Genomic DNA, 21,859 nt, shown 5'->3' with positions numbered 1-21,859 from the left:
GAACATTGTGATATAACTTTTATATTCAGATAAACATTTGAATATTTAACACTTTTATAGAGAATATAGCTAAAAAGAATCAAATCACATTAAAGCTCTATCCACTATGACCATTCAAATGAGATATCTTTTTATCAATATAAGAGAAGGCCATCACTGATGCGCTCTCTTTTGTCTCAATGGAAACGTCACTCTTGTGTGAGAGGGTTCCATGGTGTAATGGTTAGCACTCTGGACTCTGAATCCAGCAATCCGAGTTCAAATCTCGGTGGGACCTACTACAATTATGAGATTCACTGTTTAACTCATTTTTTAGAATTTGGTCTAGAAAAAACATTATATCAATGTTTTATACTGATGCGTATGAACGCATAAGTATGTATAGATGCATACATAGCTTTATCCGTCTAGATAGCTGTTAGACAATATGAACATATCAATTATTCATTAACATAAATATTGAAGCTGAACCTAGAAACTGTTCTTTCACATCCACATTGTAAACATGAGTTTATTTTCCTTTCTCATCTATATGGCCAGTAATGAGATAGTTCATTTTTGCTGATTTCTTAGCTGACAACATGCTGGACTTACACAGTGCATTTCATTGTGAATGTCTTTAAAAGTGAATTTCAGATTCACACCTTTGACATGTCTTTCAAAAGATTCAACTTTTTTGGTTGTGGATTTACTGTTGAAAATCAGTGTGTAAAATCTTTGTACGTCTGAATTTCAAGATTATTATTCAAACTGCACATCTTCGGTCCCCGTAATACAAAGTTTGACTCCTCAAGTTTTGTTTTAATGAATGCTTTGCAATGAAAAAGTTCCTTGTTCGCCTTAACAATAACAGTAAGATTTTAAAAAGTAATGTCTTGCATCAGGCCCCTGTGATGAGTTTGAGAAACCAGAGTGAGTTTGTAAAATCTCTCATTATTTTGAGCCATTTAGTTTCCAGGTATTGTAAAATTTCTATTATTTGCTCACATCTAATAAACTTTTAGAGTATAATCAATAAATTAATTGTTCACCCTACCGGTATTAGATATGTGATATTAATGAATACACTTGAAAGAAAATGATTTGGTCAAGAGTCATAAAATGGTCCCACCGAGATTTGAACTCGGATCATTGGATTCAAAGTCCAAAGTGCTAACCATTACACCATGGAACCTCCCATGTGAAATGAGCATAAACTGCTGCAGGAATGTGGAAATGTCAAAGTTTTTAATATTCTACTGTCAAAGAGAAACTGTATTGGATTGCTTTCCTATTCTGGTAAACTTTTGCATATTGAACTATGTTGGGGAAGGATGTTGCCCAAAAGACTCAAATAACGTTATAACTCTGTTGAACAGTGGTTTTTATGTGAGATAATATTTTTCAATGAAAGATAAGTTGCCCCCTGAGGCAAATCTCTTCTGTCAAAATGGAAAGCTCACCCTGGTACGGGAGGGTGGATGGTGTCATGGTTAGCACTCTGGACTCTGAAAACAGGGATCTGAGTACAAATTTCAGTGGGACTTATCTGAACTTTACAATTTTCTTTTCCATTCAGTTCTTAGAAGTTTTATTTGGAACAACATCACATTTACTTATAAACATGTAAAAATCAACCTGTACATATGTATCTCTGTATATATAGCTATATGTCTCTGTATATTTATAGGAAAATATAAACATATAGATTATAAAAATAAATATAATTAGTGGAGGTGAAAATCATGAACAGTTGTTGCCTCTCAGCATTTGAAACATGAGTTTCTACTTCTTTCTCTTTTATATGTCCTGAAATTGAGATAGTCACTTTTTACTCAGTATTGATCCAACAATACAGTTTATGTATATAAAGCATATCATATGATTTGTGAACAATGTTCAAAAATTAGAATTTGATCAGTACCTGTGATGCCTCCGACCAAAAGCTTATATTTTACGATTGGAGATCAACTGTTGTAAATCAGCATGAAAAACATTTTCTTTTCACGATTTCCATACTAATATAAAACAACATTTTTACTAGCTGAATGAGATCATCATTTGGGTTCCTCTATGTTTGATTGAAGAAAACTTCTCATTCAAAATGTGCTATTTTCGCCTTATCAATAGCGGGAAAGCTTAAAAAAGTGATGCTGTGAATCACCCATCTGAAATGCGTTTGAGAAAATCAGAATATGATTTTATAATGGCTAACTACTTTGTGAAGAAATTTGATGTCAAAGAATTTTAAAGTTTGTATTGATGTAACTTGTTCAAGCTGATGGACATTTTGAAAGCATTCAATAATTGACTCTTTCAACCTACTGGTGTTGGATTTGAGCTATCAATGAACAAAGATGAAGAAATGGAAAAGCTCAAGAGTAATAAAAAAAGTCCCTCCAAGGTTTCAAATCGGATCATTGGATGCAAAGTCCAAATTGCCAACCATTGCTCTATGGAGCCACCCATGCAGGAGACAGAGACATTGCTTCAGTAGTCTGGAAATGTAGACTGTTTTATTATGCTACAGGCAAAGATGAACATTGTGATATAACTTTTATATTCAGATAAACATTTGAATATTTAACACTTTTATAGAGAATATAGCTAAAAAGAATCAAATCACATTAAAGCTCTATCCACTATGACCATTCAAATGAGATATCTTTTTATCAATATAAGAGAAGGCCATCACTGATGCGCTCTCTTTTGTCTCAATGGAAACGTCACTCTTGTGTGAGAGGGTTCCATGGTGTAATGGTTAGCACTCTGGACTCTGAATCCAGCAATCCGAGTTCAAATCTCGGTGGGACCTACTACAATTATGAGATTCACTGTTTAACTCATTTTTTAGAATTTGGTCTAGAAAAAACATTATATCAATGTTTTATACTGATGCGTATGAACGCATAAGTATGTATAGATGCATACATAGCTTTATCCGTCTAGATAGCTGTTAGACAATATGAACATATCAATTATTCATTAACATAAATATTGAAGCTGAACCTAGAAACTGTTCTTTCACATCCACATTGTAAACATGAGTTTATTTTCCTTTCTCATCTATATGGCCAGTAATGAGATAGTTCATTTTTGCTGATTTCTTAGCTGACAACATGCTGGACTTACACAGTGCATTTCATTGTGAATGTCTTTAAAAGTGAATTTCAGATTCACACCTTTGACATGTCTTTCAAAAGATTCAACTTTTTTGGTTGTGGATTTACTGTTGAAAATCAGTGTGTAAAATCTTTGTACGTCTGAATTTCAAGATTATTATTCAAACTGCACATCTTCGGTCCCCGTAATACAAAGTTTGACTCCTCAAGTTTTGTTTTAATGAATGCTTTGCAATGAAAAAGTTCCTTGTTCGCCTTAACAATAACAGTAAGATTTTAAAAAGTAATGTCTTGCATCAGGCCCCTGTGATGAGTTTGAGAAACCAGAGTGAGTTTGTAAAATCTCTCATTATTTTGAGCCATTTAGTTTCCAGGTATTGTAAAATTTCTATTATTTGCTCACATCTAATAAACTTTTAGAGTATAATCAATAAATTAATTGTTCACCCTACCGGTATTAGATATGTGATATTAATGAATACACTTGAAAGAAAATGATTTGGTCAAGAGTCATAAAATGGTCCCACCGAGATTTGAACTCGGATCATTGGATTCAAAGTCCAAAGTGCTAACCATTACACCATGGAACCTCCCATGTGAAATGAGCATAAACTGCTGCAGGAATGTGGAAATGTCAAAGTTTTTAATATTCTACTGTCAAAGAGAAACTGTATTGGATTGCTTTCCTATTCTGGTAAACTTTTGCATATTGAACTATGTTGGGGAAGGATGTTGCCCAAAAGACTCAAATAACGTTATAACTCTGTTGAACAGTGGTTTTTATGTGAGATAATATTTTTCAATGAAAGATAAGTTGCCCCCTGAGGCAAATCTCTTCTGTCAAAATGGAAAGCTCACCCTGGTACGGGAGGGTGGATGGTGTCATGGTTAGCACTCTGGACTCTGAAAACAGGGATCTGAGTACAAATTTCAGTGGGACTTATCTGAACTTTACAATTTTCTTTTCCATTCAGTTCTTAGAAGTTTTATTTGGAACAACATCACATTTACTTATAAACATGTAAAAATCAACCTGTACATATGTATCTCTGTATATATAGCTATATGTCTCTGTATATTTATAGGAAAATATAAACATATAGATTATAAAAATAAATATAATTAGTGGAGGTGAAAATCATGAACAGTTGTTGCCTCTCAGCATTTGAAACATGAGTTTCTACTTCTTTCTCTTTTATATGTCCTGAAATTGAGATAGTCACTTTTTACTCATTATTGATCCAACAATACAGTTTATGTATATAAAGCATATCATATGATTTGTGAACAATGTTCAAAAATTAGAATTTGATCAGTACCTGTGATGCCTCCGACCAAAAGCTTATATTTTACGATTGGAGATCAACTGTTGTAAATCAGCATGAAAAACATTTTCTTTTCACGATTTCCATACTAATATAAAACAACATTTTTACTAGCTGAATGAGATCATCATTTGGGTTCCTCTATGTTTGATTGAAGAAAACTTCTCATTCAAAATGTGCTATTTTCGCCTTATCAATAGCGGGAAAGCTTAAAAAAGTGATGCTGTGAATCACCCATCTGAAATGCGTTTGAGAAAATCAGAATATGATTTTATAATGGCTAACTACTTTGTGAAGAAATTTGATGTCAAAGTATTTTAAAGTTTGTATTGATGTAACTTGTTCAAGCTGATGGACATTTTGAAAGCATTCAATAATTGACTCTTTCAACCTACTGGTGTTGGATTTGAGCTATCAATGAACAAAGATGAAGAAATGGAAAAGCTCAAGAGTAATAAAAAAAGTCCCTCCAAGGTTTCAAATCGGATCATTGGATGCAAAGTCCAAATTGCCAACCATTGCTCTATGGAGCCACCCATGCAGGAGACAGAGACATTGCTTCAGTAGTCTGGAAATGTAGACTGTTTTATTATGCTACAGGCAAAGATGAACATTGTGATATAACTTTTATATTCAGATAAACATTTGAATATTTAACACTTTTATAGAGAATATAGCTAAAAAGAATCAAATCACATTAAAGCTCTATCCACTATGACCATTCAAATGAGATATCTTTTTATCAATATAAGAGAAGGCCATCACTGATGCGCTCTCTTTTGTCTCAATGGAAACGTCACTCTTGTGTGAGAGGGTTCCATGGTGTAATGGTTAGCACTCTGGACTCTGAATCCAGCAATCCGAGTTCAAATCTCGGTGGGACCTACTACAATTATGAGATTCACTGTTTAACTCATTTTTTAGAATTTGGTCTAGAAAAAACATTATATCAATGTTTTATACTGATGCGTATGAACGCATAAGTATGTATAGATGCATACATAGCTTTATCCGTCTAGATAGCTGTTAGACAATATGAACATATCAATTATTCATTAACATAAATATTGAAGCTGAACCTAGAAACTGTTCTTTCACATCCACATTGTAAACATGAGTTTATTTTCCTTTCTCATCTATATGGCCAGTAATGAGATAGTTCATTTTTGCTGATTTCTTAGCTGACAACATGCTGGACTTACACAGTGCATTTCATTGTGAATGTCTTTAAAAGTGAATTTCAGATTCACACCTTTGACATGTCTTTCAAAAGATTCAACTTTTTTGGTTGTGGATTTACTGTTGAAAATCAGTGTGTAAAATCTTTGTACGTCTGAATTTCAAGATTATTATTCAAACTGCACATCTTCGGTCCCCGTAATACAAAGTTTGACTCCTCAAGTTTTGTTTTAATGAATGCTTTGCAATGAAAAAGTTCCTTGTTCGCCTTAACAATAACAGTAAGATTTTAAAAAGTAATGTCTTGCATCAGGCCCCTGTGATGAGTTTGAGAAACCAGAGTGAGTTTGTAAAATCTCTCATTATTTTGAGCCATTTAGTTTCCAGGTATTGTAAAATTTCTATTATTTGCTCACATCTAATAAACTTTTAGAGTATAATCAATAAATTAATTGTTCACCCTACCGGTATTAGATATGTGATATTAATGAATACACTTGAAAGAAAATGATTTGGTCAAGAGTCATAAAATGGTCCCACCGAGATTTGAACTCGGATCATTGGATTCAAAGTCCAAAGTGCTAACCATTACACCATGGAACCTCCCATGTGAAAGGAGCATAAACTGCTGCAGGAATGTGGAAATTTCAAAGTTTTTAATATTCTACTGTCAAAGAGAAACTGTATTGGATTGCTTTCCTATTCTGGTAAACTTTTGCATATTGAACTATGTTGGGGAAGGATGTTGCCCAAAAGACTCAAATAACGTTGTAACTCTGTTGAACAGTGGTTTTTATGTGAGATAATATTTTTCAATGAAAGATAAGTTGCCCCCTGAGGCAAATCTCTTCTGTCAAAATGGAAAGCTCACCCTGGTACGGGAGGGTGGATGGTGTCATGGTTAGCACTCTGGACTCTGAAAACAGGGATCTGAGTACAAATTTCAGTGGGACTTATCTGAACTTTACAATTTTCTTTTCCATTCAGTTCTTAGAAGTTTTATTTGGAACAACATCACATTTACTTATAAACATGTAAAAATCAACCTGTACATATGTATCTCTGTATATATAGCTATATGTCTCTGTATATTTATAGGAAAATATAAACATATAGATTATAAAAATAAATATAATTAGTGGAGGTGAAAATCATGAACAGTTGTTGCCTCTCAGCATTTGAAACATGAGTTTCTACTTCTTTCTCTTTTATATGTCCTGAAATTGAGATAGTCACTTTTTACTCAGTATTGATCCAACAATACAGTTTATGTATATAAAGCATATCATATGATTTGTGAACAATGTTCAAAAATTAGAATTTGATCAGTACCTGTGATGCCTCCGACCAAAAGCTTATATTTTACGATTGGAGATCAACTGTTGTAAATCAGCATGAAAAACATTTTCTTTTCACGATTTCCATACTAATATAAAACAACATTTTTACTAGCTGAATGAGATCATCATTTGGGTTCCTCTATGTTTGATTGAAGAAAACTTCTCATTCAAAATGTGCTATTTTCGCCTTATCAATAGCGGGAAAGCTTAAAAAAGTGATGCTGTGAATCACCCATCTGAAATGCGTTTGAGAAAATCAGAATATGATTTTATAATGGCTAACTACTTTGTGAAGAAATTTGATGTCAAAGTATTTTAAAGTTTGTATTGATGTAACTTGTTCAAGCTGATGGACATTTTGAAAGCATTCAATAATTGACTCTTTCAACCTACTGGTGTTGGATTTGAGCTATCAATGAACAAAGATGAAGAAATGGAAAAGCTCAAGAGTAATAAAAAAAGTCCCTCCAAGGTTTCAAATCGGATCATTGGATGCAAAGTCCAAATTGCCAACCATTGCTCTATGGAGCCACCCATGCAGGAGACAGAGACATTGCTTCAGTAGTCTGGAAATGTAGACTGTTTTATTATGCTACAGGCAAAGATGAACATTGTGATATAACTTTTATATTCAGATAAACATTTGAATATTAAAACTTTTATAGAGAATATAGCTGAAAAGAATCAAATCACATTAAAGCTCTATCCACTATGACCATTCAAATGAGATATCTTTTTATCAATATAAGAGAAGGCCATCACTGATGCGCTCTCTTTTGTCTCAATGGAAACGTCACTCTTGTGTGAGAGGGTTCCATGGTGTAATGGTTAGCACTCTGGACTCTGAATCCAGCGATCCGAGTTCAAATCTCGGTGGGACCTACTACAATTATGAGATTCACTGTTTAACTCATTTTTTAGAATTTGGTCTAGAAAAAACATAATATCAATGTTTTATACTGATGCGTATGAACGCATAAGTATGTATAGATGCATACATAGCTTTATCCGTCTAGATAGCTGTTAGACAATATGAACATATCAATTATTCATTAACATAAATATTGAAGCTGAACCTAGAAACTGTTCTTTCACATCCACATTGTAAACATGAGTTTATTTTCCTTTCTCATCTATATGGCCAGTAATGAGATAGTTCATTTTTGCTGATTTCTTAGCTGACAACATGCTGGACTTACACAGTGCATTTCATTGTGAATGTCTTTAAAAGTGAATTTCAGATTCACACCTTTGACATGTCTTTCAAAAGATTCAACTTTTTTGGTTGTGGATTTACTGTTGAAAATCAGTGTGTAAAATCTTTGTACGTCTGAATTTCAAGATTATTATTCAAACTGCACATCTTCGGTCCCCGTAATACAAAGTTTGACTCCTCAAGTTTTGTTTTAATGAATGCTTTGCAATGAAAAAGTTCCTTGTTCGCCTTAACAATAACAGTAAGATTTTAAAAAGTAATGTCTTGCATCAGGCCCCTGTGATGAGTTTGAGAAACCAGAGTGAGTTTGTAAAATCTCTCATTATTTTGAGCCATTTAGTTTCCAGGTATGGTAAAATTTCTATTATTTGCTCACATCTAATAAACTTTTAGAGTATAATCAATAAATTAATTGTTCACCCTACCGGTATTAGATATGTGATATTAATGAATACACTTGAAAGAAAATGATTTGGTCAAGAGTCATAAAATGGTCCCACCGAGATTTGAACTCGGATCATTGGATTCAAAGTCCAAAGTGCTAACCATTACACCATGGAACCTCCCATGTGAAAGGAGCATAAACTGCTGCAGGAATGTGGAAATTTCAAAGTTTTTAATATTCTACTGTCAAAGAGAAACTGTATTGGATTGCTTTCCTATTCTGGTAAACTTTTGCATATTGAACTATGTTGGGGAAGGATGTTGCCCAAAAGACTCAAATAACGTTGTAACTCTGTTGAACAGTGGTTTTTATGTGAGATATTATTTTTCAATGAAAGATAAGTTGCCCCCTGAGGCAAATCTCTTCTGTCAAAATGGAAAGCTCACCCTGGTACGGGAGGGTGGATGGTGTCATGGTTAGCACTCTGGACTCTGAAAACAGGGATCTGAGTACAAATTTCAGTGGGACTTATCTGAACTTTACAATTTTCTTTTCCATTCAGTTCTTAGAAGTTTTATTTGGAACAACATCACATTTACTTATAAACATGTAAAAATCAACCTGTACATATGTATCTCTGTATATATAGCTATATGTCTCTGTATATTTATAGGAAAATATAAACATATAGATTATAAAAATAAATATAATTAGTGGAGGTGAAAATCATGAACAGTTGTTGCCTCTCAGCATTTGAAACATGAGTTTCTACTTCTTTCTCTTTTATATGTCCTGAAATTGAGATAGTCACTTTTTACTCATTATTGATCCAACAATACAGTTTATGTATATAAAGCATATCATATGATTTGTGAACAATGTTCAAAAATTAGAATTTGATCAGTACCTGTGATGCCTCCGACCAAAAGCTTATATTTTACGATTGGAGATCAACTGTTGTAAATCAGCATGAAAAACATTTTCTTTTCACGATTTCCATACTAATATAAAACAACATTTTTACTAGCTGAATGAGATCATCATTTGGGTTCCTCTATGTTTGATTGAAGAAAACTTCTCATTCAAAATGTGCTATTTTCGCCTTATCAATAGCGGGAAAGCTTAAAAAAGTGATGCTGTGAATCACCCATCTGAAATGCGTTTGAGAAAATCAGAATATGATTTTATAATGGCTAACTACTTTGTGAAGAAATTTGATGTCAAAGTATTTTAAAGTTTGTATTGATGTAACTTGTTCAAGCTGATGGACATTTTGAAAGCATTCAATAATTGACTCTTTCAACCTACTGGTGTTGGATTTGAGCTATCAATGAACAAAGATGAAGAAATGGAAAAGCTCAAGAGTAATAAAAAAAGTCCCTCCAAGGTTTCAAATCGGATCATTGGATGCAAAGTCCAAATTGCCAACCATTGCTCTATGGAGCCACCCATGCAGGAGACAGAGACATTGCTTCAGTAGTCTGGAAATGTAGACTGTTTTATTATGCTACAGGCAAAGATGAACATTGTGATATAACTTTTATATTCAGATAAACATTTGAATATTTAACACTTTTATAGAGAATATAGCTAAAAAGAATCAAATCACATTAAAGCTCTATCCACTATGACCATTCAAATGAGATATCTTTTTATCAATATAAGAGAAGGCCATCACTGATGCGCTCTCTTTTGTCTCAATGGAAACGTCACTCTTGTGTGAGAGGGTTCCATGGTGTAATGGTTAGCACTCTGGACTCTGAATCCAGCAATCCGAGTTCAAATCTCGGTGGGACCTACTACAATTATGAGATTCACTGTTTAACTCATTTTTTAGAATTTGGTCTAGAAAAAACATTATATCAATGTTTTATACTGATGCGTATGAACGCATAAGTATGTATAGATGCATACATAGCTTTATCCGTCTAGATAGCTGTTAGACAATATGAACATATCAATTATTCATTAACATAAATATTGAAGCTGAACCTAGAAACTGTTCTTTCACATCCACATTGTAAACATGAGTTTATTTTCCTTTCTCATCTATATGGCCAGTAATGAGATAGTTCATTTTTGCTGATTTCTTAGCTGACAACATGCTGGACTTACACAGTGCATTTCATTGTGAATGTCTTTAAAAGTGAATTTCAGATTCACACCTTTGACATGTCTTTCAAAAGATTCAACTTTTTTGGTTGTGGATTTACTGTTGAAAATCAGTGTGTAAAATCTTTGTACGTCTGAATTTCAAGATTATTATTCAAACTGCACATCTTCGGTCCCCGTAATACAAAGTTTGACTCCTCAAGTTTTGTTTTAATGAATGCTTTGCAATGAAAAAGTTCCTTGTTCGCCTTAACAATAACAGTAAGATTTTAAAAAGTAATGTCTTGCATCAGGCCCCTGTGATGAGTTTGAGAAACCAGAGTGAGTTTGTAAAATCTCTCATTATTTTGAGCCATTTAGTTTCCAGGTATTGTAAAATTTCTATTATTTGCTCACATCTAATAAACTTTTAGAGTATAATCAATAAATTAATTGTTCACCCTACCGGTATTAGATATGTGATATTAATGAATACACTTGAAAGAAAATGATTTGGTCAAGAGTCATAAAATGGTCCCACCGAGATTTGAACTCGGATCATTGGATTCAAAGTCCAAAGTGCTAACCATTACACCATGGAACCTCCCATGTGAAAGGAGCATAAACTGCTGCAGGAATGTGGAAATTTCAAAGTTTTTAATATTCTACTGTCAAAGAGAAACTGTATTGGATTGCTTTCCTATTCTGGTAAACTTTTGCATATTGAACTATGTTGGGGAAGGATGTTGCCCAAAAGACTCAAATAACGTTGTAACTCTGTTGAACAGTGGTTTTTATGTGAGATAATATTTTTCAATGAAAGATAAGTTGCCCCCTGAGGCAAATCTCTTCTGTCAAAATGGAAAGCTCACCCTGGTACGGGAGGGTGGATGGTGTCATGGTTAGCACTCTGGACTCTGAAAACAGGGATCTGAGTACAAATTTCAGTGGGACTTATCTGAACTTTACAATTTTCTTTTCCATTCAGTTCTTAGAAGTTTTATTTGGAACAACATCACATTTACTTATAAACATGTAAAAATCAACCTGTACATATGTATCTCTGTATATATAGCTATATGTCTCTGTATATTTATAGGAAAATATAAACATATAGATTATAAAAATAAATATAATTAGTGGAGGTGAAAATCATGAACAGTTGTTGCCTCTCAGCATTTGAAACATGAGTTTCTACTTCTTTCTCTTTTATATGTCCTGAAATTGAGATAGTCACTTTTTACTCAGTATTGATCCAACAATACAGTTTATGTATATAAAGCATATCATATGATTTGTGAACAATGTTCAAAAATTAGAATTTGATCAGTACCTGTGATGCCTCCGACCAAAAGCTTATATTTTACGATTGGAGATCAACTGTTGTAAATCAGCATGAAAAACATTTTCTTTTCACGATTTCCATACTAATATAAAACAACATTTTTACTAGCTGAATGAGATCATCATTTGGGTTCCTCTATGTTTGATTGAAGAAAACTTCTCATTCAAAATGTGCTATTTTCGCCTTATCAATAGCGGGAAAGCTTAAAAAAGTGATGCTGTGAATCACCCATCTGAAATGCGTTTGAGAAAATCAGAATATGATTTTATAATGGCTAACTACTTTGTGAAGAAATTTGATGTCAAAGTATTTTAAAGTTTGTATTGATGTAACTTGTTCAAGCTGATGGACATTTTGAAAGCATTCAATAATTGACTCTTTCAACCTACTGGTGTTGGATTTGAGCTATCAATGAACAAAGATGAAGAAATGGAAAAGCTCAAGAGTAATAAAAAAAGTCCCTCCAAGGTTTCAAATCGGATCATTGGATGCAAAGTCCAAATTGCCAACCATTGCTCTATGGAGCCACCCATGCAGGAGACAGAGACATTGCTTCAGTAGTCTGGAAATGTAGACTGTTTTATTATGCTACAGGCAAAGATGAACATTGTGATATAACTTTTATATTCAGATAAACATTTGAATATTAAAACTTTTATAGAGAATATAGCTGAAAAGAATCAAATCACATTAAAGCTCTATCCACTATGACCATTCAAATGAGATATCTTTTTATCAATATAAGAGAAGGCCATCACTGATGCGCTCTCTTTTGTCTCAATGGAAACGTCACTCTTGTGTGAGAGGGTTCCATGGTGTAATGGTTAGCACTCTGGACTCTGAATCCAGCGATCCGAGTTCAAATCTCGGTGGGACCTACTACAATTATGAGATTCACTGTTTAACTCATTTTTTAGAATTTGGTCTAGAAAAAACATAATATCAATGTTTTATACTGATGCGTATGAACGCATAAGTATGTATAGATGCATACATAGCTTTATCCGTCTAGATAGCTGTTAGACAATATGAACATATCAATTATTCATTAACATAAATATTGAAGCTGAACCTAGAAACTGTTCTTTCACATCCACATTGTAAACATGAGTTTATTTTCCTTTCTCATCTATATGGCCAGTAATGAGATAGTTCATTTTTGCTGATTTCTTAGCTGACAACATGCTGGACTTACACAGTGCATTTCATTGTGAATGTCTTTAAAAGTGAATTTCAGATTCACACCTTTGACATGTCTTTCAAAAGATTCAACTTTTTTGGTTGTGGATTTACTGTTGAAAATCAGTGTGTAAAATCTTTGTACGTCTGAATTTCAAGATTATTATTCAAACTGCACATCTTCGGTCCCCGTAATACAAAGTTTGACTCCTCAAGTTTTGTTTTAATGAATGCTTTGCAATGAAAAAGTTCCTTGTTCGCCTTAACAATAACAGTAAGATTTTAAAAAGTAATGTCTTGCATCAGGCCCCTGTGATGAGTTTGAGAAACCAGAGTGAGTTTGTAAAATCTCTCATTATTTTGAGCCATTTAGTTTCCAGGTATGGTAAAATTTCTATTATTTGCTCACATCTAATAAACTTTTAGAGTATAATCAATAAATTAATTGTTCACCCTACCGGTATTAGATATGTGATATTAATGAATACACTTGAAAGAAAATGATTTGGTCAAGAGTCATAAAATGGTCCCACCGAGATTTGAACTCGGATCATTGGATTCAAAGTCCAAAGTGCTAACCATTACACCATGGAACCTCCCATGTGAAAGGAGCATAAACTGCTGCAGGAATGTGGAAATTTCAAAGTTTTTAATATTCTACTGTCAAAGAGAAACTGTATTGGATTGCTTTCCTATTCTGGTAAACTTTTGCATATTGAACTATGTTGGGGAAGGATGTTGCCCAAAAGACTCAAATAACGTTGTAACTCTGTTGAACAGTGGTTTTTATGTGAGATATTATTTTTCAATGAAAGATAAGTTGCCCCCTGAGGCAAATCTCTTCTGTCAAAATGGAAAGCTCACCCTGGTACGGGAGGGTGGATGGTGTCATGGTTAGCACTCTGGACTCTGAAAACAGGGATCTGAGTACAAATTTCAGTGGGACTTATCTGAACTTTACAATTTTCTTTTCCATTCAGTTCTTAGAAGTTTTATTTGGAACAACATCACATTTACTTATAAACATGTAAAAATCAACCTGTACATATGTATCTCTGTATATATAGCTATATGTCTCTGTATATTTATAGGAAAATATAAACATATAGATTATAAAAATAAATATAATTAGTGGAGGTGAAAATCATGAACAGTTGTTGCCTCTCAGCATTTGAAACATGAGTTTCTACTTCTTTCTCTTTTATATGTCCTGAAATTGAGATAGTCACTTTTTACTCATTATTGATCCAACAATACAGTTTATGTATATAAAGCATATCATATGATTTGTGAACAATGTTCAAAAATTAGAATTTGATCAGTACCTGTGATGCCTCCGACCAAAAGCTTATATTTTACGATTGGAGATCAACTGTTGTAAATCAGCATGAAAAACATTTTCTTTTCACGATTTCCATACTAATATAAAACAACATTTTTACTAGCTGAATGAGATCATCATTTGGGTTCCTCTATGTTTGATTGAAGAAAACTTCTCATTCAAAATGTGCTATTTTCGCCTTATCAATAGCGGGAAAGCTTAAAAAAGTGATGCTGTGAATCACCCATCTGAAATGCGTTTGAGAAAATCAGAATATGATTTTATAATGGCTAACTACTTTGTGAAGAAATTTGATGTCAAAGTATTTTAAAGTTTGTATTGATGTAACTTGTTCAAGCTGATGGACATTTTGAAAGCATTCAATAATTGACTCTTTCAACCTACTGGTGTTGGATTTGAGCTATCAATGAACAAAGATGAAGAAATGGAAAAGCTCAAGAGTAATAAAAAAAGTCCCTCCAAGGTTTCAAATCGGATCATTGGATGCAAAGTCCAAATTGCCAACCATTGCTCTATGGAGCCACCCATGCAGGAGACAGAGACATTGCTTCAGTAGTCTGGAAATGTAGACTGTTTTATTATGCTACAGGCAAAGATGAACATTGTGATATAACTTTTATATTCAGATAAACATTTGAATATTTAACACTTTTATAGAGAATATAGCTGAAAAGAATCAAATCACATTAAAGCTCTATCCACTATGACCATTCAAATGAGATATCTTTTTGTCAATATAAGAGAAGGCCATCACTGATGCGCTCTCTTTTGTCTCAATGGAAACGTCACTCTTGTGTGAGAGGGTTCCATGGTGTAATGGTTAGCACTCTGGACTCTGAATCCAGCAATCCGAGTTCAAATCTCGGTGGGACCTACTACAATTATGAGATTCACTGTTTAACTCATTTTTTAGAATTTGGTCTAGAAAAAACATAATATCAATGTTTTATACTGATGCGTATGAACGCATAAGTATGTATAGATGCATACATAGCTTTATCCGTCTAGATAGCTGTTAGACAATATGAACATATCAATTATTCATTAACATAAATATTGAAGCTGAACCTAGAAACTGTTCTTTCACATCCACATTGTAAACATGAGTTTATTTTCCTTTCTCATCTATATGGCCAGTAATGAGATAGTTCATTTTTGCTGATTTCTTAGCTGACAACATGCTGGACTTACACAGTGCATTTCATTGTGAATGTCTTTAAAAGTGAATTTCAGATTCACACCTTTGACATGTCTTTCAAAAGATTCAACTTTTTTGGTTGTGGATTTACTGTTGAAAATCAGTGTGTAAAATCTTTGTACGTCTGAATTTCAAGATTATTATTCAAACTGCACATCTTCGGTCCCCGTAATACAAAGTTTGACTCCTCAAGTTTTGTTTTAATGAATGCTTTGCAATGAAAAAGTTCCTTGTTCGCCTTAACAATAACAGTAAGATTTTAAAAAGTAATGTCTTGCATCAGGCCCCTGTGATGAGTTTGAGAAACCAGAGTGAGTTTGTAAAATCTCTCATTATTTTGAGCCATTTAGTTTCCAGGTATTGTAAAATTTCTATTATTTGCTCACATCTAATAAACTTTTAGAGTATAATCAATAAATTAATTGTTCACCCTACCGGTATTAGATATGTGATATTAATGAATACACTTGAAAGAAAATGATTTGGTCAAGAGTCATAAAATGGTCCCACCGAGATTTGAACTCGGATCATTGGATTCAAAGTCCAAAGTGCTAACCATTACACCATGGAACCTCCCATGTGAAAGGAGCATAAACTGCTGCAGGAATGTGGAAATTTCAAAGTTTTTAATATTCTACTGTCAAAGAGAAACTGTATTGGATTGCTTTCCTATTCTGGTAAACTTTTGCATATTGAACTATGTTGGGGAAGGATGTTGCCCAAAAGACTCAAATAACGTTGTAACTCTGTTGAACAGTGGTTTTTATGTGAGATAATATTTTTCAATGAAAGATAAGTTGCCCCCTGAGGCAAATCTCTTCTGTCAAAATGGAAAGCTCACCCTGGTACGGGAGGGTGGATGGTGTCATGGTTAGCACTCTGGACTCTGAAAACAGGGATCTGAGTACAAATTTCAGTGGGACTTATCTGAACTTTACAATTTTCTTTTCCATTCAGTTCTTAGAAGTTTTATTTGGAACAACATCACATTTACTTATAAACATGTAAAAATCAACCTGTACATATGTATCTCTGTATATATAGCTATATGTCTCTGTATATTTATAGGAAAATATAAACATATAGATTATAAAAATAAATATAATTAGTGGAGGTGAAAATCATGAACAGTTGTTGCCTCTCAGCATTTGAAACATGAGTTTCTACTTCTTTCTCTTTTATATGTCCTGAAATTGAGATAGTCACTTTTTACTCATTATTGATCCAACAATACAGTTTATGTATATAAAGCATATCATATGATTTGTGAACATTGTTAAAAAATTAGAATTTGATCAGTACCTTTGATGCCTCCGACCAAAAGCTTATATTTTACGATTGGAGATCAACTGTTGTAAATCAGCATGAAAAACATTTTCTTTTCACGATTTCCATACTAATATAAAACAAAATTTTTACTAGCTGAATGAGATCATCATTTGGGTTCCTCTATGTTTGATTGAAGAAAACTTCTCATTCAAAATGTGCTATTTTCGCCTTATCAATAGCGGGAAAGCTTAAAAAAGTGATGCTGTGAATCACCCATCTGAAATGCGTTTGAGAAAATCAGAATATGATTTTATAATGGCTAACTACTTTGTGAAGAAATTTGATGTCAAAGTATTTTAAAGTTTGTATTGATGTAACTTGTTCAAGCTGATGGACATTTTGAAAGCATTCAATAATTGACTCTTTCAACCTACTGGTGTTGGATTTGAGCTATCAATGAACAAAGATGAAGAAATAGAAAAGCTCAAGAGTAATAAAAAAAGTCCCTCCAAGGTTTCAAATCGGATCATTGGATGCAAAGTCCAAATTGCCAACCATTGCTCTATGGAGCCACCCATGCAGGAGACAGAGACATTGCTTCAGTAGTCTGGAAATGTAGACTGTTTTATTATGCTACAGGCAAAGATGAACATTGTGATATAACTTTTATATTCAGATAAACATTTGAATATTTAACACTTTTATAGAGAATATAGCTGAAAAGAATCAAATCACATTAAAGCTCTATCCACTATGACCATTCAAATGAGATATCTTTTTGTCAATATAAGAGAAGGCCATCACTGATGCGCTCTCTTTTGTCTCAATGGAAACGTCACTCTTGTGTGAGAGGGTTCCATGGTGTAATGGTTAGCACTCTGGACTCTGAATCCAGCAATCCGAGTTCAAATCTCGGTGGGACCTACTACAATTATGAGATTCACTGTTTAACTCATTTTTTAGAATTTGGTCTAGAAAAAACATAATATCAATGTTTTATACTGATGCGTATGAACGCATAAGTATGTATAGATGCATACATAGCTTTATCCGTCTAGATAGCTGTTAGACAATATGAACATATCAATTATTCATTAACATAAATATTGAAGCTGAACCTAGAAACTGTTCTTTCACATCCACATTGTAAACATGAGTTTATTTTCCTTTCTCATCTATATGGCCAGTAATGAGATAGTTCATTTTTGCTGATTTCTTAGCTGACAACATGCTGGACTTACACAGTGCATTTCATTGTGAATGTCTTTAAAAGTGAATTTCAGATTCACACCTTTGACATGTCTTTCAAAAGATTCAACTTTTTTGGTTGTGGATTTACTGTTGAAAATCAGTGTGTAAAATCTTTGTACGTCTGAATTTCAAGATTATTATTCAAACTGCACATCTTCGGTCCCCGTAATACAAAGTTTGACTCCTCAAGTTTTGTTTTAATGAATGCTTTGCAATGAAAAAGTTCCTTGTTCGCCTTAACAATAACAGTAAGATTTTAAAAAGTAATGTCTTGCATCAGGCCCCTGTGATGAGTTTGAGAAACCAGAGTGAGTTTGTAAAATCTCTCATTATTTTGAGCCATTTAGTTTCCAGGTATGGTAAAATTTCTATTATTTGCTCACATCTAATAAACTTTTAGAGTATAATCAATAAATTAATTGTTCACCCTACCGGTATTAGATATGTGATATTAATGAATACACTTGAAAGAAAATGATTTGGTCAAGAGTCATAAAATGGTCCCACCGAGATTTGAACTCGGATCATTGGATTCAAAGTCCAAAGTGCTAACCATTACACCATGGAACCTCCCATGTGAAAGGAGCATAAACTGCTGCAGGAATGTGGAAATTTCAAAGTTTTTAATATTCTACTGTCAAAGAGAAACTGTATTGGATTGCTTTCCTATTCTGGTAAACTTTTGCATATTGAACTATGTTGGGGAAGGATGTTGCCCAAAAGACTCAAATAACGTTGTAACTCTGTTGAACAGTGGTTTTTATGTGAGATATTATTTTTCAATGAAAGATAAGTTGCCCCCTGAGGCAAATCTCTTCTGTCAAAATGGAAAGCTCACCCTGGTACGGGAGGGTGGATGGTGTCATGGTTAGCACTCTGGACTCTGAAAACAGGGATCTGAGTACAAATTTCAGTGGGACTTATCTGAACTTTACAATTTTCTTTTCCATTCAGTTCTTAGAAGTTTTATTTGGAACAACATCACATTTACTTATAAACATGTAAAAATCAACCTGTACATATGTATCTCTGTATATATAGCTATATGTCTCTGTATATTTATAGGAAAATATAAACATATAGATTATAAAAATAAATATAATTAGTGGAGGTGAAAATCATGAACAGTTGTTGCCTCTCAGCATTTGAAACATGAGTTTCTACTTCTTTCTCTTTTATATGTCCTGAAATTGAGATAGTCACTTTTTACTCATTATTGATCCAACAATACAGTTTATGTATATAAAGCATATCATATGATTTGTGAACAATGTTCAAAAATTAGAATTTGATCAGTACCTGTGATGCCTCCGACCAAAAGCTTATATTTTACGATTGGAGATCAACTGTTGTAAATCAGCATGAAAAACATTTTCTTTTCACGATTTCCATACTAATATAAAACAACATTTTTACTAGCTGAATGAGATCATCATTTGGGTTCCTCTATGTTTGATTGAAGAAAACTTCTCATTCAAAATGTGCTATTTTCGCCTTATCAATAGCGGGAAAGCTTAAAAAAGTGATGCTGTGAATCACCCATCTGAAATGCGTTTGAGAAAATCAGAATATGATTTTATAATGGCTAACTACTTTGTGAAGAAATTTGATGTCAAAGTATTTTAAAGTTTGTATTGATGTAACTTGTTCAAGCTGATGGACATTTTGAAAGCATTCAATAATTGACTCTTTCAACCTACTGGTGTTGGATTTGAGCTATCAATGAACAAAGATGAAGAAATGGAAAAGCTCAAGAGTAATAAAAAAAGTCCCTCCAAGGTTTCAAATCGGATCATTGGATGCAAAGTCCAAATTGCCAACCATTGCTCTATGGAGCCACCCATGCAGGAGACAGAGACATTGCTTCAGTAGTCTGGAAATGTAGACTGTTTTATTATGCTACAGGCAAAGATGAACATTGTGATATAACTTTTATATTCAGATAAACATTTGAATATTTAACACTTTTATAGAGAATATAGCTGAAAAGAATCAAATCACATTAAAGCTCTATCCACTATGACCATTCAAATGAGATATCTTTTTGTCAATATAAGAGAAGGCCATCACTGATGCGCTCTCTTTTGTCTCAATGGAAACGTCACTCTTGTGTGAGAGGGTTCCATGGTGTAATGGTTAGCACTCTGGACTCTGAATCCAGCAATCCGAGTTCAAATCTCGGTGGGACCTACTACAATTATGAGATTCACTGTTTAACTCATTTTTTAGAATTTGGTCTAGAAAAAACATAATATCAATGTTTTATACTGATGCGTATGAACGCATAAGTATGTATAGATGCATACATAGCTTTATCCGTCTAGATAGCTGTTAGACAATATGAACATATCAATTATTAATTAACATAAATATTGAAGCTGAACCTAGAAACTGTTCTTTCACATCCACATTGTAAACATGAGTTTATTTTCCTTTCTCATCTATATGGCCAGTAATGAGATAGTTCATTTTTGCTGATTTCTTAGCTGACAACATGCTGGACTTACACAGTGCATTTCATTGTGAATGTCTTTAAAAGTGAATTTCAGATTCACACCTTTGACATGTCTTTCAAAAGATTCAACTTTTTTGGTTGTGGATTTACTGTTGAAAATCAGTGTGTAAAATCTTTGTACGTCTGAATTTCAAGATTATTATTCAAACTGCACATCTTCGGTCCCCGTAATACAAAGTTTGACTCCTCAAGTTTTGTTTTAATGAATGCTTTGCAATGAAAAAGTTCCTTGTTCGCCTTAACAATAACAGTAAGATTTTAAAAAGTAATGTCTTGCATCAGGCCCCTGTGATGAGTTTGAGAAACCAGAGTGAGTTTGTAAAATCTCTCATTATTTTGAGCCATTTAGTTTCCAGGTATTGTAAAATTTCTATTATTTGCTCACATCTAATAAACTTTTAGAGTATAATCAATAAATTAATTGTTCACCCTACCGGTATTAGATATGTGATATTAATGAATACACTTGAAAGAAAATGATTTGGTCAAGAGTCATAAAATGGTCCCACCGAGATTTGAACTCGGATCATTGGATTCAAAGTCCAAAGTGCTAACCATTACACCATGGAACCTCCCATGTGAAAGGAGCATAAACTGCTGCAGGAATGTGGAAATTTCAAAGTTTTTAATATTCTACTGTCAAAGAGAAACTGTATTGGATTGCTTTCCTATTCTGGTAAACTTTTGCATATTGAACTATGTTGGGGAAGGATGTTGCCCAAAAGACTCAAATAACGTTGTAACTCTGTTGAACAGTGGTTTTTATGTGAGATAATATTTTTCAATGAAAGATAAGTTGCCCCCTGAGGCAAATCTCTTCTGTCAAAATGGAAAGCTCACCCTGGTACGGGAGGGTGGATGGTGTCATGGTTAGCACTCTGGACTCTGAAAACAGGGATCTGAGTACAAATTTCAGTGGGACTTATCTGAACTTTACAATTTTCTTTTCCATTCAGTTCTTAGAAGTTTTATTTGGAACAACATCACATTTACTTATAAACATGTAAAAATCAACCTGTACATATGTATCTCTGTATATATAGCTATATGTCTCTGTATATTTATAGGAAAATATAAACATATAGATTATAAAAATAAATATAATTAGTGGAGGTGAAAATCA

At 33.4% G+C, this 21,859-nt stretch overlaps 18 non-coding genes across 18 annotated transcripts; 9 read left to right on the top strand and 9 right to left on the bottom strand.

Moving 5' to 3' along the window:
• The first annotated feature begins 205 nt into the window (after window positions 1-205).
• Window positions 206-277, top strand: TRNAQ-CUG (transfer RNA glutamine (anticodon CUG)). Its single transcript has one exon. It is a non-coding gene; the product is annotated as a tRNA-Gln (tRNA).
• Window positions 278-1,102: 825 nt separating this feature from the next.
• TRNAQ-UUG (transfer RNA glutamine (anticodon UUG)) lies at window positions 1,103-1,174 on the bottom strand. The gene has a single exon. It is a non-coding gene; the product is annotated as a tRNA-Gln (tRNA).
• Window positions 1,175-2,722: 1,548 nt separating this feature from the next.
• On the top strand, window positions 2,723-2,794 carry TRNAQ-CUG (transfer RNA glutamine (anticodon CUG)). The gene has a single exon. It is a non-coding gene; the product is annotated as a tRNA-Gln (tRNA).
• Window positions 2,795-3,619: 825 nt separating this feature from the next.
• Window positions 3,620-3,691, bottom strand: TRNAQ-UUG (transfer RNA glutamine (anticodon UUG)). Its single transcript has one exon. It is a non-coding gene; the product is annotated as a tRNA-Gln (tRNA).
• Window positions 3,692-5,239: 1,548 nt separating this feature from the next.
• On the top strand, window positions 5,240-5,311 carry TRNAQ-CUG (transfer RNA glutamine (anticodon CUG)). Its single transcript has one exon. It is a non-coding gene; the product is annotated as a tRNA-Gln (tRNA).
• Window positions 5,312-6,136: 825 nt separating this feature from the next.
• Window positions 6,137-6,208, bottom strand: TRNAQ-UUG (transfer RNA glutamine (anticodon UUG)). Its single transcript has one exon. It is a non-coding gene; the product is annotated as a tRNA-Gln (tRNA).
• Window positions 6,209-7,755: 1,547 nt separating this feature from the next.
• TRNAQ-CUG (transfer RNA glutamine (anticodon CUG)) lies at window positions 7,756-7,827 on the top strand. Its single transcript has one exon. It is a non-coding gene; the product is annotated as a tRNA-Gln (tRNA).
• An 825-nt stretch (window positions 7,828-8,652) lies between these two features.
• On the bottom strand, window positions 8,653-8,724 carry TRNAQ-UUG (transfer RNA glutamine (anticodon UUG)). The gene has a single exon. It is a non-coding gene; the product is annotated as a tRNA-Gln (tRNA).
• A 1,548-nt stretch (window positions 8,725-10,272) lies between these two features.
• TRNAQ-CUG (transfer RNA glutamine (anticodon CUG)) lies at window positions 10,273-10,344 on the top strand. Its single transcript has one exon. It is a non-coding gene; the product is annotated as a tRNA-Gln (tRNA).
• Window positions 10,345-11,169: 825 nt separating this feature from the next.
• TRNAQ-UUG (transfer RNA glutamine (anticodon UUG)) lies at window positions 11,170-11,241 on the bottom strand. The gene has a single exon. It is a non-coding gene; the product is annotated as a tRNA-Gln (tRNA).
• A 1,547-nt stretch (window positions 11,242-12,788) lies between these two features.
• TRNAQ-CUG (transfer RNA glutamine (anticodon CUG)) lies at window positions 12,789-12,860 on the top strand. Its single transcript has one exon. It is a non-coding gene; the product is annotated as a tRNA-Gln (tRNA).
• An 825-nt stretch (window positions 12,861-13,685) lies between these two features.
• On the bottom strand, window positions 13,686-13,757 carry TRNAQ-UUG (transfer RNA glutamine (anticodon UUG)). The gene has a single exon. It is a non-coding gene; the product is annotated as a tRNA-Gln (tRNA).
• Window positions 13,758-15,305: 1,548 nt separating this feature from the next.
• Window positions 15,306-15,377, top strand: TRNAQ-CUG (transfer RNA glutamine (anticodon CUG)). The gene has a single exon. It is a non-coding gene; the product is annotated as a tRNA-Gln (tRNA).
• Window positions 15,378-16,202: 825 nt separating this feature from the next.
• On the bottom strand, window positions 16,203-16,274 carry TRNAQ-UUG (transfer RNA glutamine (anticodon UUG)). Its single transcript has one exon. It is a non-coding gene; the product is annotated as a tRNA-Gln (tRNA).
• Window positions 16,275-17,822: 1,548 nt separating this feature from the next.
• Window positions 17,823-17,894, top strand: TRNAQ-CUG (transfer RNA glutamine (anticodon CUG)). Its single transcript has one exon. It is a non-coding gene; the product is annotated as a tRNA-Gln (tRNA).
• An 825-nt stretch (window positions 17,895-18,719) lies between these two features.
• On the bottom strand, window positions 18,720-18,791 carry TRNAQ-UUG (transfer RNA glutamine (anticodon UUG)). Its single transcript has one exon. It is a non-coding gene; the product is annotated as a tRNA-Gln (tRNA).
• Window positions 18,792-20,339: 1,548 nt separating this feature from the next.
• Window positions 20,340-20,411, top strand: TRNAQ-CUG (transfer RNA glutamine (anticodon CUG)). The gene has a single exon. It is a non-coding gene; the product is annotated as a tRNA-Gln (tRNA).
• An 825-nt stretch (window positions 20,412-21,236) lies between these two features.
• Window positions 21,237-21,308, bottom strand: TRNAQ-UUG (transfer RNA glutamine (anticodon UUG)). Its single transcript has one exon. It is a non-coding gene; the product is annotated as a tRNA-Gln (tRNA).
• Between the last annotated feature and the right edge of the window lie 551 nt (window positions 21,309-21,859).

Source organism: Triturus cristatus, chromosome 5_2 (assembly GCF_964204655.1).
Source record: "Triturus cristatus chromosome 5_2, aTriCri1.1, whole genome shotgun sequence".
NCBI classification, from domain to species: domain Eukaryota; kingdom Metazoa; phylum Chordata; class Amphibia; order Caudata; family Salamandridae; genus Triturus; species Triturus cristatus.
This window is presented reverse-complemented; position numbering and strand designations above follow the sequence as displayed.